Genomic DNA, 14,553 nt, shown 5'->3' with positions numbered 1-14,553 from the left:
AGTGTTCAGTCAACCTTGAGACAGGATATTTTCAGTGGGATTGAAAACGTGTATTACTGATTGGATCTGAGGGGAAATATCTTGTGCACGGTTTACGAAAGAAGAAGAAAGGAAAAGGAAAAAAAAGAAGATGGAGAGACATTGGCTCCAAGGTTTTGGAAGGGGGAGGGATAACTGAGACCTCTCCTCCCTCCCTCTGTCGAAAGAGAGGAGATAGTCTGTTGTGTTGTGAGGGAGAGATCCAGTTGAGAGTGACAGGTCTTGTGTCTCTATTCACCTCCTTGTCTCTTTCTCCTCACCTTGAAGGATCCTTCCCTCACTTCCTCGTCACTGTGACGTTTTTCCTCCTTCCTTCCCTCCGTCACTACTCTGATGATCTCTCCCCCTCCTCCCACTCCACTACTCTGGTGATTCCCCCCCCCTTCCCTGACTTCCTCACTACTCTGATAGTCTCTCTCTCTCTCTCTCTCTCTCTCTCTCTCAACACTGATGGTTCTCCTCTCTTCTGTACAGCGCCTCCACCTGTATATAGTCTGTACATTTCCCTCTTCCTTTGTTTCTGTGTATCGTACCTTCAGGCGTTTCCCATGTTCCTCTCACTCGCTTGTTTTTCTCTTCTTCCCCTTTATTGATCTGTGCTGTTACTATTCGCCATTCCATGTTCCTCTGGGTATTCGTTCTAGTTCTTAATGGTTGTTTCAGTTGTTTGTTGCCAGTTGTGTTATTGTTTCGTCGCAGATGCAAATAAAGAAATGAGTTTTTTTTTTTAGAATTATATATATTTTTTGAGTTGAGTAAATCTTTAAGCCCCCTGTTAAGCTGTGTCTGGTCACACACAACTCCATAACCACCCTAATGTTCCCTCACTATGAACTCAGCTTTGAAACTTTTAACCTATAACAATAAATGACGATAGATACAAATTATTCAACAATATCTAATAATTAAAACTGTCTATAATATCATCATGAAATAGTTCAATAAATCGACACCAGTAAGCAATATAACTCTTTCTGACCACAAACTTGTCCCACAGTTTTCACCGCACCAAACAATACACGAGTTCTTTTTTTTTTCTGTTTTACGTGCAGTCATTGGTAGTGGAGGCAGGCATAGGCTCACGTCCTCCGTATTGGCTTCCTGAATGGTTGTTGGTCCATCGGGCGACTCTCCCCTCCACCTCCCAATTCAGTCATTCCATTTACCTTTATAAAGTGCCCATCGACCCTCCCACGTCACTGTCCACGCTGACCTGTTGTGTTTCTCTAAGTCACCCTGGATCTACTGTAGTCCTTACCTTGATCGTGGACCCTGGTCTGGCCCTGGACCTGACCCCTAACCATGAACTTAGTCTAGTTCCTGACTCAGATGCATCAAGAATTAGGTGTCTCACATCTCCCGCTAAAGGATACATAAAACTGTCGAGAAAAAGGCCAGTGTTTTTTGTTCTCTTACTTCCTCATTTTGATTTTTTTATGACAGATTCATGGAAAATTGCATCGTTGATTTAAGAGACAAATTGCTAGTATAAAGTTTTAGGAGAGAACCGTTGAACACAAAAGAAGAAAGAAAAAAAAACCCTCTCAGGGTGGGGCGTCACCTATCCTACATCCCTCCGCCGGGTCACGGGAGCAAAAGGGGAGAAAAATGAAAAATGTTTTACCGAGTATTTTCTCTTCCCACAAGCTTCATCCTCTGCTTTCTCGCGTAGCCGCCGAAAAAAAAAAGTTGGCAAGATATAATTAACTGGGCTTAATTAGCGGTTCAGAGTATGTTTAATCCACCATCAAACACGCCAGGTGAGAACTTTTTACCTGCATGCATTTTATATTTTATCTCTTGTAATGTTTTGGTAAAATATTGTAATTATCCTGATTACTATATTTTCTTTTCACACATTTTGAATTTTTTTAACTCTCGGTAAGATTTAGTGCTCGTTGGGGAGTGAGGAACACTTACTTAAGAACTTCTGGAAACACACACACACACACACACACACACCGTGGAAGCTGCTGTGATGAGCGTCTTCAGCTGTTGGACGCTCTACAATTCTACATTCATTGTTTACATTCGATTCTCTGGCCGGTTAGCAGTTTAGCAGAAGTCGCTACCATTTTACAAGTCAGTTACTGCCATTGTTGGTGTTGCTGTTATTGATGGTGGTTGTTACTGTTTTTTTTTTTGTTTCTTGTACTGTTGCTGGGCACGAAAACACTCCCGTTGCCGCTGTTAATGTCACACACTCTCAGTACTCCTGTCTATACTCTGCCGCCTGTAACACCGCTGCTGTTATGGGTTGCACCGGTGATATTATGGTGGTTTGTGCTGTTACGCTGCTGTTGCTCCGGCTGTCGTCTCTGTCATCACGACACATTGTGCTGCCGATGATTCTGACCGTGTCTGTCACATCATATGCTCGTGACTAACATAATGAAAATGCTGCTAATTTATGATCTTGCACGACGCAGATTTTACTCTCATTTTATCTTTGTTTCTCTGTGTCATATTGTTTTTATTGTGTGTTTTTATCTCTCTCTCTCTCTCTCTCTCTCTCTCTCTCTCTCTTTCTAATTTAGTTTCTTTCAGTTTCTGTCTGTCTGTCTCGTGTCTTATGTGATTTTTCCACCGTTTTTTATCGCTCTTTACTGCCTGTCTCTCTTTCTCTCATTCTTTGGTTTAATTCCTCCTTTCCTGAAACAGACAGACAGACAGACAGACGTGTATAAATAGACAAGTACGTCTCACAACTCACAATAAAAATCTCTCCTCCTCCTCCCCCCTCACCTTCCTCACCTCATGAATAAGAAAATGACTCCCACGGTTCATTTTCTCATGTTCTGCCGAGTCACCACCGCGAAAAATAAGCTAATTTTTTTTACTATGGAAAACAATTTCTCAGTTCAGTTCTCTCTTTTGCAGGAATTTTCGCCTGGTTACTGTGTGTCTGGGGGTTGATGGTAGGGAAAAATACTGAATAGGACGTGGAGGTGGAGGACGATGAACGTGAGATGGATGGATGGATGGGTTGATGGATGGATTGATGTATAGGTAGATACGAGGGATGATGGTGGATGAGGTTAGTTTAGTTCAAGTTAGGTTAATTAAGGCTTAGGTTAGGTTAAGTTAATTAAGGTTATGTCAGAATAGTTTAAATCAGGTCAAGAGGTTAACGTAGGTCAAATTATGTCACGTTACGACATGATAAATTATATTTGATCAAGTTAGGTTAGGTTAGGTTAGGTTAGGTTAGGTTAGGGAACATTAGGACAAACCTATATCCTACCACCACACACAACACATCTGGTTCATCCACTTTAGAACACACCTGTGAGCCGTCTACCTGTTCTCATAATCATTAACCTTTGCTGTTACCTAAAAGGTCATCCCTTTAATAATTCTCATACCTGACTCACATGACACCTGCCGGACCATCTACCTGTCTGTTTGTAAATGATGATATAATCCTTTTATCTCTATGCTTTCTTTTTTAATTTTGATGGTTAAGTCTTGATTTTTTTCGAACCATTTTAATTTGTCACTCTAACAAACGACATTGTTATTTTTTGTCATTATAACTCATAATATTAACAACTTTTGGAACTGTAATAGTTTTAACTCTATTAACTTGCGTCAATGTCACTCCCCAGATTATTAACATCCGCTATTCTCTCTTACACACCAATCCAATTACGCAATAGATGTTTTTATCAACACTTTAATTATATTTTTAAATCTCTCAGCGCTTCTTCCTCTTATCTCTACTGAAGCTCTTCCATCGACCCATCCTATCACACTGCATCATCCTCTCTCCCTTCCCTTCCCTTCCCTCCCACACATGATATAGTACGACACATCACCTTCCAGGACGACCCTCTTCCCCCTCTCTTCCTCATCCATCTTGTCGTGGGATCCTGACCATACATTATTTCTCTCTGAGCCTTTCTGATCACTTTCAATTCCAGTCTCATTTTCTTCCCCACCTCACAGGATTCGTTCCCCTCCCCAGCAGGTAGGACTCGATCCCAGCCCCACTACCCATCCCCTAGGACTCCTCCCTTCCCCTGCTCCCTCCCCACATCACAGGACTCGTTCTTCTCTCCGAATTCATAGGAATCGTTCCCTCCCCAGCTACAAGAAATCCTCCCCTTCCTCTCCCCTCCCCAGCATCCAGGACTCCCCAGGCCACGATAAACACCCCCGCCTCGCCCCATCCTCCGCTCCCGTCACTTTCGATGACTTTTTCAAAATGCGCCAATGTCGTCCTCCTGGTGTCATTCACCTTATGTATCACCTGTTCAGCTTTTTCTTATCTGCTGTTATCGTTTCTTATCAATCTTTATATAGTCCCTCCTGATTATTTTTCTTTTACACAAGTATCTTTCTTTTTTATCTGTTATAATCTATATGCATTATATTTAATTTACTGTTATCTTTCATATCATTCCATAAATAACTCTTCATGTAAATATATTTAATGTAATATAATTTCTTCAATAACTCTATATAATTATAATATCATATCATTCCATAATTAATTTACGGGTACTTACAGTATGTATTTAATTTCCTACTAACATTCCTTATTTATCTTTCCATTTTCCGTAACTTATTTTCCTTTACATCTTTTTAATTCAATTATCATTTCTACACAGGAAATATTTTTTAATAATGTGACTCAAATAATTATCATATTTCCTCGTCTTAATATTCCTTACATTCTCTTAATTCGCATTATCTTTATCGTATAATTTTCTATTTCCTATATTTGTTGATGTTTCTGTTGTTACTTAATACCAACAGGTCACTATATTTATAATCTTATTTTCACTAACTCTAATGGTGTTATGTGTTGTGTGTTCCAAAGGCTTAATTCATGCCGAGGTTGAATTTATTTATTTATTTTTGTTTTTGAGGATTATTTACGTGAGCTCTCTATGACACACACACACACACACACACACACACACACACACACACAGTAATATACAGGGGTGAAGGAGGACAAGGAAGAGTGGGATGAAGGAAGCGTGGGAAGGAAAGAGGGAGGGAGGAGGAGGATCTTACCAGCCATCATCGCCGGGAGTTTTTCATCTTCTCGGCTATTAGCTAGATGGAAGAAATTCATCCTGTGGGCAATAACAGGAAGATGTCATTATGTCTATGAAAAATCTCTTGGGGATAGCAAGGGTAGGGTAGGGTAGGGTAGAGCAGGGTAGGGTAGGGTAGGGTAGGGTAGGGTAGGGTAGGGTAGGGTAGGGTAGGGTAGGGTATATGAGCCAGTTACCTTTGGTCTCTAGTATTTTCCCCGTCTCCCTACCGTTTCTTCCTCCCCTCCACCTCTATTTCTTCCTCCTCTTCTTCCCCTCCCCCACTTCTTCCCTTCCTCCTCTTATTCCCTTCCTCCTCTTCCTCCGCTCCTCCACTTCTTCCCCTCCTCCACTTCTTCCCTTCCTCCTCTTATTCCCTTCCTCCTCTTCCTCTCCTCCTCCACTTCTTCCCTTCCTCCACTTCCTCTCTTCCTCCACTTCTTCCCCTTCTCCCCTTCTTCCCTTCCTCCCCTTCTCCCCTTCCTCCTCTTCTTCCCTTCCTCCTCTTCTTCCCCTCCTCTTCCTCCTCCTCCTCCTCCTTTCCCACTAAGACCCCAGAGAGGAGACAGTTTTCCTTCCTTCATCGTTCATTCATCAGAAAGTTTATTCATCTATGTTTTCAGACTGTGAGAGAGTTTGTGGGAGTGTAGGGAGAGTGGTGAAAGGTTATTAGGTAATGGACAGTAGTTTTTATCTGTCTGTCTGTCTGTCTGTCACTGTTTTTCTTTTGCTTCATCTGTTTTTGCTTTCACTTGTTTTTTTTTTGTCTCTCTCTGATTCGTTCCACCTGTACTTCCTTCTTTCTTCTTTCGTTCCTCTTCTCCCTCTCTTAACTGATACTCACAAATCTCTCTCTCTCTCTCTCTCTCTCAGGTTTCCCCTATACAGATAAGACCACACTACCACCTTCACCCCAGCATTATCACCAGTTCACCAGGTAAATCATTAAATAAAAGCATCATTACGACACACACACACCTGTCCCTTCGTGTAATGATCCACCATGAATCTACAAAGTTGAATCGCGTTCCTTTAAATTTTCCACCAGCAACAAAGTTCAAATTAACCTCATAATTTTCCCAGCAGATAGACGCAATATTACATAGATCTGTGACACAAAGAATGAAATTTAGTGTATAAATGTATGCTAATGTACGCAAATACATGAGGATATATTAGATTTATAAAAGTAACGGTAAATAAGTCATATGGATAATAAATTCTGTTCAGTTGACACCTTAACATATGACATATACACCTTGACTCATAACATACACCTTGACATATGACATATACACCTTGACACATAACACACCTTGACACATAAGAGATACATAAACAAGAAGGGTTCAATTCTCACTTATTTTTAGTTTTCATCCTCTTACTTACGGCTAGGGGTGGGGGTAGGGGGTGTAAGCTGGTTAGGTTATAGAAAGCTCTGCTCCAGTCTTAATTATAGATGCGACTTAATGCTATTACCTACAGTATTTTCAACCTAGTAGAAATATAGGTACAAATATTTTTCTTGTTAGTCTTTATGAAATATTACTAATATATGGGCCCAGGGAACAACATCCATGGTAATTTGAACACGTGTCTTACCGAGAAGATAACTAATGGGCGATCTTTGTGAAGAATTAGATTTTTTTTTATATATAAATTTTGCGTGTTTTGTTGATATGCTATGAAAGGACTGGTTCTTATAGAATGTTCAGTATCTTATTTTACGTTTAATTGTTTTTGTGAAATTATAAAATGAAAATTAATGAGTATAATAACGCAAGAGAAATTGTTGCGTATAGCAGAATACGATATAATGTGATAATGATGAGAATGGCAGCAATAATAATAATAATAATAATAATAATAATAATAATAATAATAATAATAATAATAATAATAAAATTAGTAGTAATAATATTAATATTAGTAACAACAACAACAACAATAATGATGAAAACGATCATAACAGTAACAATGATAAAATGATAATGATAATAATATTACAGTAACAAAAAAAAAATAATGATGATGCTGATGATAATAATTCAATAAGCTCTCGATATACAGAGTCCTCGCAGTACTGTTATACGTTTAGTGAGAATTAATAAGGCATCATTATAAAGTATTCATTATAATCCTCCTCCAGGTATGGCTGACATAACAAATTATTTTGGGGTGATATTATAGTGTGAAAAAAAGCTCGTACTTTAGTTTTGCATCCTCGTTTACCTACAGGGTGTCCTAAAAAATATATTAAGAATAGGTGGAGCATCGAGAGGAATGATTGAAATTAACAGAATGATAAGAGAGATAATTTGGCCATTTAATTTGGGCTGAGGGGATACCGGTAAAGTTAAGAGATATTAATGAGTTAAATTGAAGGTAGAAGGGCCAGGGGGGAAGATAGAGACTGGATGGATGACTGGCATTACGAGCGAATTCCTCAGAGATACAAAATCTGGGAAGATTAGTAAAGATTACCCGAAAACGATTGGAGTGGAGGGCCGTGGTCAACGGCCCTAATATACGAGGGTGGCTCCTTCACTGATTGGTACGTGTTGTAAAATAACTTCCGCGCGGCTCCAACCTATTAATATATATTCCACTCTTAACACAACAGAAACACCTACGAACTATCAAATTATTTCCAACCCACAACAATTTCGTCAATGCTCCTGAAGGACTAAACACCTGCACGGAGGAAACTTAAAACTAACACAGGTAAAAAAGAAATAATATTGAAATATTCTTCATTTTTCTTCAATATTACTATGAATATCTCAGTTACTCTCCCTCTACTCCTATGCCTCAAAACATACATCAATACTAACTACAAGAAAAGTTATTACCAATGAGAATAATAAGTTTATATCAGGTATATGAAAAATTTTCTCACTTGACTTTTCAATTGTCATAATATAGTTGAATGATTTAGTAAAATTGACAAATATACGGGATTATTATATTTTGTAACTATTGATCTCTTAACCTTACCATGGTAAAACACACACACACACACACACACACACACACACACACACACACACACACACAACACACACTATGCATGACCCTGAGCTCTGACCCGTTGATCCAGCTTGACCCAAAAACTTGAAGCTTTGACTAGAAAAACCACAAAAATCGGTTGTGTGAGTTTGAAGTCGATAGTTCTGAGCGTTTGTCGGGGGAAACATTTTGTTGAAAGAGGAATTAAAGACACACACACACACACACACATACACACACACACACACACACACACGGACACGCAGAGAGTCTGTTGGTGATAGATGCTAGTAATGGTTTCTTTATGAGAGAGAGAGAGAGAGAGAGAGAGAGTGTCTGGCCTGTAAAGTCAAGTCACGCTCTGCCCACTATGATGATATTAATAAAAGTCATTTTGCCTCACAACCCTACGATAACGCACTTACTGAAATATGCCAATCCTGTGTCGCCCAAGTGGTGAGAGGAAGTGCTGCCTGCCTCTCTCTCTCTCTCTCTCTCTCTCTCCACTCTTCGCCTCCTCCTGTCTCTTGCTTCTTTTTGTCCCCTCCCCCCCTCTCTCTCTCTCTCTCTCTCTCTCTCTCTCTCTCTCTCTCTCTCTCATAAAGAAACCACATCAGCATCTATCACCAACAGACTTCGCGTGGCCATGTGTGTGTGTGCGTGTGTGTGTGTGTGTGTGTGTGTGTGTGTGTGTGTGTGTCTGTGTGTAACTACCTCACACCACACAACCATCTAAATTACATCGGAAATTGGTTTCTTTAATACATGACCGCCAGGAGTTGCACTTCTCTTTACATTCGATGATTCATACCGTCATTTTCTCTCATTCATCTCCACCTTTATCATATTTTCTAACTGGTCATCTTTTTCCTCTCTTTTGATGTATTTTGTCTTTTTTGGTTTTAATTTTTTGGTTTTGTCTTGCCTATTTTTTATTTCCTTTGTTTCTTGATGTTTATTATTTCCTTTCTTTTAGTTCTTATATTCCTAATAATGTTTCTCAAGTATTTCTTCGTTTCCAACATTTGTCTTCTTTCTTTCCTTACATCCTCACCATTTTATTTCTCTTTCCCTCTCACACACTCCCATCACCTCCCTTCTTCACCCTTGAGTTAAAAAGTACGCTCTGGTACTCGGGTGAAATTTAGTACCTTTTAGATCAGGTTAGAATACAGTACAAAGTGAATTTCAAGCCTGTAACTGCATTTTGCTGTTTTTAAGACAACAACATACAGGCCCGGGCAACACTGTGAGCTAGCATGGTCTGGTCGCTGGTAATTGTATTAGTCAGGATTTGTTCAGTAATGGATGGTTGAAAATGAAACTATGGAATTTTTTTTGGAAGGGGGGGGGGGTGAGGGGGTTCTTACTCATCGAAAATTAGCGAAGAATATGTACTGTAGATACCGAAAAATTGCGAAGAATATGTAGTGTATATACCGAAAAATTGCGAAGAATATGTAGTGTATATACCGAAAAATAGCTAAGAATATGTACAGCATATTTTTTATTTATTTATTTTTTTTTTTTACGGGAATTAGCCCACCCAGGCACAGGTCACTGACCCACACCGGGGCCTGGTGGGCGAAATAATAATAATAATAATAATAATAATAATAATAATAATAATAATAATAATAATAATAATAATAAACCACAAAGAAATACATAATGAAAAAAAATCAAATGTTTGGAACAATATATGTATGTTGTGTTGTCAATAGTAAGAGAAACAATTGAGACCCTGCAATTGTGTGTGAATGATGCAGAAAGTCAGATCAGCAACCTGGGACTTGGTCACAATTTTCGTGGTGCCATATGGCAGCAGGGTCTACCATTAGACAACACATTATGCTTCCAATATCTTCCCAGGCGGTAGTACCTCCCTGTTTGGTAGCTGCCTACTACCTACTACCTATCAAACCTATACCGTAAAATAGCAAAGCATTACTGGAAGGGAATAAAAAAAAGAATTATTTTGTTTTGTTTTTGTCAGTTAATGGAAAGTGGGTTATTATATTACGGTATATATTATTTATATTATATAGAAAAATACAGAAAAAATATAAACCAAACACTGAAAAATAATTATTATTCTCCATTTTCTTTACTTATCGAAATTTACTGTGAGAAATGATATAACGATGCTAAAAAAAGATGATTTGAATAATGTTGTTTATTAGCAAGACTTATTGGTAATGGAGAGATGAAAATAAAGCTTTGGTATATACTGTATATATGTAACCTTCATTATTGAAAATTATTGGAAATATTTTTATAAAATTGCATAACACATTTCTTATCACAGGTGACCGAGGGTTAGTGACACACACACACACACACACACACACACACACACACACACACACACACACACACAGGTTGAAGGCTGTGTGGGGGAAAGGCTTCTTTAATATCTCAGGTTGTCAGGTAAGAGAACAAGAAAGAATGTCCTTACCATTTTGATATATCGGGTAGATTCACCTGTAATCAATGATGCAATATCGAAATGAAGGTTAGATGAGGTGTAGTGAGATGATGATGTGTTTGATGCAACACGTATCACGAGTCTCACCTATTTAGGATAACTGGTGAATTTTAAAATGATGATTACAGTAGCATCAATCTTCTCTTGGTACTCAATTATGGTGAATCATAATCTTCATCAATGACTTATTTAAAAGGAAATGTATTTATTTTCCCATTTCTTACATCCGGTTAAATGAAAAGTTGACTTAAAAATGTACAGATAGGAAAACACTGTGTCTTATGTACAGTCCCCCCAAAAAGTACAGTATCCTTAGCTTTTGCGTCGCTACAATTTCAAACGTTAGACAAAATGCTTTTATTTAATCCCCAGTGCATCATCATACTGTAAGTTGGTACAGCCTGCTCGCCATACCATCAACATCTAGAGTTAGGGGTAGGATTAGGGGAGGGAGTCTTCCTTGTATGGCTTACTAGCTACTTCAGTATAACAAGAAATCCACTACAATAACACTGAAATAAATATTAAATGGAAATGTTTCGGATCATAACTGAGAATGAGACAGGCCTCAAAACGGACATTTCACCATTACGTCGTTGTACCAACGGAGTTTCATTCATAATGAGTTCCACAATATACCTACTCATGTTGTCCACGATATGTTTGATTTTTGAAGTGACTAAACAAATAGTACTTGATATTAGAGTGAACAGCTACATTATATCTGCATGTTACTGAGATGTAAATTGCTTTGGCTTAACACTGAAATAAGATTTCAAATCAAGGGACTTGTAGGGAACAGGAACCCCCACATCCACTTACAGTAAGGCATTTGTGGTTGTAAGTTTCAGTGCGGCAGCAGTTATTTCGTGCCGCCTAACCTATCGTATACTGTGGGTTCGCTCACCCCAGTTCACCGTACTATCTCAGCGTTACGTATACCCTCGTTGTGAAAGGCAATGATAGCATCTCTCGCATCTTTCAAGGTCTCCCCGATAATTCCTCACTCCAATCGATGTATCCATTTACAACATCCACTCTGAGTCACCTAATATAAGATCTGAAGCCTCGGAGGATTCACATCATTCGAAAACGAATATACTCGTTCATGCTCAAAGGTCGCCGATGTAAAACTATCAGCCGTTCAGAAACAGGTTGAGTAACATTGCTCGGAAAGCCTCGAATCACATCGACCCCATGGCTAACCATATTTTTTTGGTGGTGGTGGGGGCTGTACACGCAGAGGAAAATTTAAATTTCTTCGTGGTGTGGGTGGCGGGTAAAGAAACAGGAGCTGATAAAACGTCGATCCTAAGCCGATGCATTGCTGTTGAACAGTTAATTTGACTATTTCACCGAGTTGATTTATTAGGGGGTGAAGTGAGTAGCGTCGTGCACCTCGAGGCTACACTGGCTACTATAAGTCTCTCAATATACCAGGGTCAAGGATTTCATTGAAGTGCTTTATCGTTTGGTTTATATTAGTTCAGTCACGAAAAAAGCTCAGCAAGCCATCACTCACGTAAGCACAGACTTCTGGCGTTAGATTCAAGCAAGGTATATGTTAACAGTAATGGTTTATCTTACTACCCTGCGGCACACCAGCCTCTGTGTCCTGCTTACACGAGGGGTTACCATTGAAAACAGTTTAAAATAATAAATTTTATTAGATAATTCTCAAGTAAAAACATATTTTTATCCTACTAAAAGTGCATTTGCCTTACAGATACAGCTCTTAGTACCGGACCGTAAATAGCTATAACAACCTCCAAGGTATCGTGTCTCCTCTACAGACAAGAATTATTCTATTTGGTGGTCATCTGCGATCATAAATCTGGCCAACAACTTTTGTCTCTAAAGCGAAATTGCTGATTGTTTAATAAATGTTTCCAAACAGGGCATATTTTTCGATCAGTAAATTAGTCCATACATATGAAACACCCAGGAACCTGTACAGTAGTTATGTTCATCTGTCCACTGACACAGGAAGTAGACTTCCCTTGCTCACCGACACAGTGTAAACTCTAATTTCGTTGATCCATTGTCATCATAACATAATGAAGCTGAACTCTTGATTATGTAATTATACTAATGATCTTACACACACACACACACACACACACACAGAGTATACTCGTATCTTGGTGATTACGAGTATGTACACCCACAGTAAACGTCTCTCGTAAGGTAGGTGTAAATCCCTGACCAGTGATACATAACAAACACCCTTCAACATGATCTCCCTCACAGACCTTCCTCGACTCTTTCCCTGTTTATGTTTTGTTTCCTATTTCCTTCTGTTTCTCAGCGCCTTCATTACCACCGGCAACAGCTGCTGCAACTCTGGAATTTCACTTATAAGAAACTAACAGCGGAATGTGTCCCAATTCTTATAAATCCGGTTTAAGAGAGAATATCGGAAATCCTGAGTATCTTATTGGATATTGAGGCGACGCAGCGGGAGCAGGGGAAGGGTGAGAGGGAGGGGAGGGAAATGGGAGGAGTAGGGGGAAGGGGAGGGAGGGAATGGTGGGGTAAAGGAGGGGGTGGAGAGTGGAGAAAGGGAAGAAGGGGGAGGGGAGGAGGAGGGGAAGGAGATGGGAAGAAGGGGGGAGGAGGGGGAAGAGAAGGGAATGGGGGAGATGGAGGGAAGAAAGGGAGGAGGGGGAGGAATGGAAGGTTGGCCCAAATGGAGTTCTTTTGGACAAAAAGGTAACAAATATTGAAAATATTTTTAGTTTGTTATCGTCGTCTGGAACTTATACTCGTATGATTCTTGATACCTGGCGGTGGTGTTCTCGCCTCGTCTGGCGATCCTCCGTCTCCTGTCGCCTTCACAACACCGTCAACACACCTTAGGAATGTTACTCTTCCTTCATCATACTCTATTTCTATATCCTTGTATAAATAAATGCAGTATATTAATAAATTAATACACTAGTAAATGTAAACAAGTTTTGAAATTTAGATAAATGAACTCTTTAAGAAAACCTTTGTCGCATGTTCACCAAATCCCCTTTAAAATAATAATTGTTAGCAATATCATCCTCACAGTAATAATAATAATAATAATAATAATAATAATAATAATAATCATATTAATAATAGTAATAATAATAAAATTATTGTAATTATAATTATAATTTTGATACAGGTAATTATAATAATAATATTAATAATTATAATTATAATTATTATTATTATTATTTTTATTATTATTATCATTATTGTTTTTAATATTATTATTATTATTATTATTGTTATTGTTATTGTTATTATTATTATTATTATTATTATTATTATTATTATTATTATTATTATTATTATTATTATTATTATTATTATTAATATATTTATTATTATTATTATTATTATTATTATTATTATTATTATTATTATTATTATTATTATTATTATTATTATATATTATTTTTATATTATTATTATTTATTATTATATTATATTATTATTATTATTATATTATTATATTTATTATTATTATTATTATTATATATTATATATTTTATTATTATTATTATTATTACACTCCACGGTGTAGACAATAATTAAAAACCTGTCACTTTTTTCTTCCCATTGACCCCCCAGGAACAGGTAGGTTATCATGTTCTCAGGCCATTAATTTCGTCATCACAGGTGTCCGTGTGTCGCCTCCCCCACCTTCCAATACCAGGCAGCCCTTATCAGGTAGACGGGCTTGGCCTTGTCGGGAAAATGTACATATTTGTGATTCTTACCTAACGAAGATGGGGGCTATTTTGATGGTGATGGTTGAAGGTGAGGGTGTTGGAGGGTGAGGGTGTTGGAGGGTGAGAGTGTTGGAGGGTGAGGGTGTTGGAGGGTGAGGGTGTTGGAGGGTGAGAGTGTTGGAGGGTGAGGGTGTTGGAGGGTGAGGGTGTTGAGGGTGAGGGTGTTGGAGGGTGAGAGTGTTGGAGGGTGAGGTGTTGGAGG

The sequence above is a fragment of the Homarus americanus genome, unplaced genomic scaffold (genome assembly GCF_018991925.1).
Source record: "Homarus americanus isolate GMGI-L3 unplaced genomic scaffold, GMGI_Hamer_2.0 scaffold9358, whole genome shotgun sequence".
Taxonomy (NCBI): Eukaryota; Metazoa; Arthropoda; class Malacostraca; order Decapoda; family Nephropidae; genus Homarus; species Homarus americanus.
This window is presented reverse-complemented; position numbering follows the sequence as displayed.